Raw genomic sequence first — 2,866 nt, 5'->3', positions numbered from 1 at the left:
AAACGAACATGCAAATTTGGTGGATTACTGAGCAAATGCTTCACTAGAATTAAGTAAGTTAATATATAACATGTTTAAGTCGATTCATATTGGCATTAAGTATTACAAGCTCAGTAACACATCAGGACACATAAGATGTTACTCAAAACAGGTGGAAGTGTACAACCATAATCCTTCCTGCCGATAAATTCCATGATAACACTACAGATTAATCCATTTGCCCCCATATTACAGGTATGGAGATAGTTTTGAACACTAGTATCTCAGCTCATAGGAAAGGTACAAAGTTCAGTAGCTGGTAATGCTGCTATATCCCAATTACTTTGCCACGTAGTTGATTGGTGGTTAATGCACCATGACTGATAGTCTTAATGAATACCAGATAACAACATTGTGGATGGTCAACGTAAATATCTGGATATATATTTTGTGCACCGTTCCCAGAGGCACTGCAATACTGGGTCGATGCGTGGAGTGGACGGAGCAAGCCCCTATTCCATCTCCCTGTTCCAAAATTCAATTTAATATATGGTCCCTAGATAAGGGACGTATCAGATTATTAAACTGATAAGAACAGATACTACACTTGAACTTAGCCAAAAGGCCGAGAAGCGATGCAGCTAAAGCTGTATCCAAGGATAGTTTGTCGTTAATATATAGACATGCTATGACGGAATGTTTCTAAGTGTCAGGGCTAGTTGATTCTGGATAACTTTGACTTAAATGCCGCAACGCTCATCATGGTTACTCCATCCAGGTAATTGCGGTATATCCGAAACTTATATGAGAAGGTACTGAATAGTGTGCATCTTCAAGGTCGATGTCTACCATAAAGTATCCTTGGATCCATGGTAGTAGTTACAAATCCCATGAATGGGTATACCTGGTGAAATACTCAAGTGGTTTATCAACGATGGTGCGACATTCACCATCATGGGAGGGTAGACCACTTGGGGTGCTTGCTGAATTGGTGGCAAGATATTAATTCTATTCCCCTTGTATTTATTTTTTGGTATATAACTACCAAGAGTGATAGCTTCCTAACCAGGCGTGATTCATCCACCCCTTGTTAGTACAACCCTTAACCTTTATGTGCCGCGCCTGCGCACTGAGCGGGTTCTTCACGTAGTCACTCACGTGACTCCGAAGTAAAATCCAACCCCGTCTTTGGTTGAAACAAAGAAAAGTAACTTTGTGACTGATTCATTTTTGCTGAACACCTTGACTTCTTTACAGCTTGAAAGAGACACAATTGTGTATGTGGCGGCGCGACTCTGTGTTGCAGCGGCCCCTACAGCCTGTCTGTCTTTTTTTTATTTTTTGCCTAGTTAAATGCAGTTGTTTGTGTTTTTAATAGTGTTTTTAAATGTGTATATGTGTGGGGCGGGGGGGGGGGGGGGGAAGGGGGAAACTTTTTAAAATCTCTTCCCTGTACAGGAGACCCGACCTTTTCCCTGTCGGGTCTCCGTTGTCGTTGGGGCCTAGCACCGTGGAGCGGCCTCCAGCCTGAACGACCTGGAGGCTCCAGTCACGGAGCCTGCGGAGCTGCGGACTTACCATTGTGGGGCTGGCCGGCATCGGAGCGTGGGGAGCGGTGGTGACTCGCTGCTGCGGCCCGACCACGTAGCTCGGAGGCTCCAGCTGCAGCCGCAGGTCCAGTGGACTGGGATATCGGGAGCTCGCAGGTCCGCGTGAAGACCGCTTTCCGGAGCTCCCGCAACGCGACTTCTCTAGCCCGTGTCGTGGGGTTGGAACGACCCGGATCGGGGCCGTACATCGCCCGGCGCGGCTTAATGGCCGTGGGACAGTCCAGCGCCCGCCAGGGGCTCCAACTTCGTGACTTTTAGACCGGGAGCAGAGCCGTACATCGCCCGGCGCAGCCTAAAATGGCCGTGGGACTTATCATCGCCCACCTGGGGCTTCAACATCGGGAGAGAAATGGAGAACAGGGGAGAGAAAATACTTTGCCGTCCATCACAGTGGGTTCACTGTGATGGATGTTTCTGTAAATTGAATTGTGTGTATGTCTGTAGGAAATTGTCTTTGTTTGTATGGCTGTTGAAACGGAATTTCGTTTGAGCCTCACTGAGGTTCAAATGACATGTAATAAATATTGTATTGTATTGTATTGCAATTGACCATCATTAACTAAATAATCCTCAGCAAGGGCAGCTCGGTGGCGCAGCGGTAGAGTTGCTGCCTTCCAGTGCCAGACACCCAGGTTTGATCCTGACTATGGGTGCTGTCTGTATGAAGTTTGCACATTCTCCCTGTCACCTGTGTGGGCTTTCTCCGGAATCTCCGGTTGCCTCCCACACTCTAAAGTGAACAAGATTTTGTATATAGAAAACAAAATCGAAAGTTATGTTGCAGGTACAGTTTAAAAGTTGATAAACTACCTCGGCAAGATGTAAATTGGGATTTGACAATGTGACCTGAGTATTCTCATCATAGTCTGAATAACTGAGTGAAGTAATATTTTCAAGCAGGAAAAAGGCCATCAAGTGTAGCTTGTTTTAACCAATACTGAACCAGATAAGGAACTAGCCTAGAAACAAAATGTTGGAGTAACTCAGCATTTTGTGTCCATCTTCGGTATAAACCAGCAACTGCAGTTTCTTCCTACACACAAAGAAATGATTGAAGATTCCTAATGTATTATTTGAATGGCCAGTCTTGAATGGCCAGTTGTAAACATTCTATTGATTCATTTAATTTAGTCTAAAATGGATTGTATTACTGAAAAAAACCCATTAGCACCTGATTTCTTCAGAAAGAATATTAAGCCCATGGATTTCCAATCAGCAATGCACAAATGAAATGTGAATGGAAGACCTGTGAGAAATATGAGCTGTACCAGTGGTTG

General features: G+C 44.7%; 1 non-coding gene across 1 annotated transcript; it reads right to left on the bottom strand.

The window, feature by feature from the left end:
• Positions 1-424: 424 nt before the first annotated feature.
• LOC116982355 lies at positions 425-616 on the bottom strand. The gene has a single exon (XR_004414442.1). It is a non-coding gene; the product is annotated as a U2 spliceosomal RNA (small nuclear RNA).
• Positions 617-2,866: the final 2,250 nt, after the last annotated feature.

Source organism: Amblyraja radiata, chromosome 16 (genome assembly GCF_010909765.2).
Source record: "Amblyraja radiata isolate CabotCenter1 chromosome 16, sAmbRad1.1.pri, whole genome shotgun sequence".
Classification (NCBI taxonomy): domain Eukaryota; kingdom Metazoa; phylum Chordata; class Chondrichthyes; order Rajiformes; family Rajidae; genus Amblyraja; species Amblyraja radiata.
The sequence above is the reverse complement of the archived record's forward strand: the minus strand, read 5'-3'. Positions and strand labels throughout refer to the sequence as shown.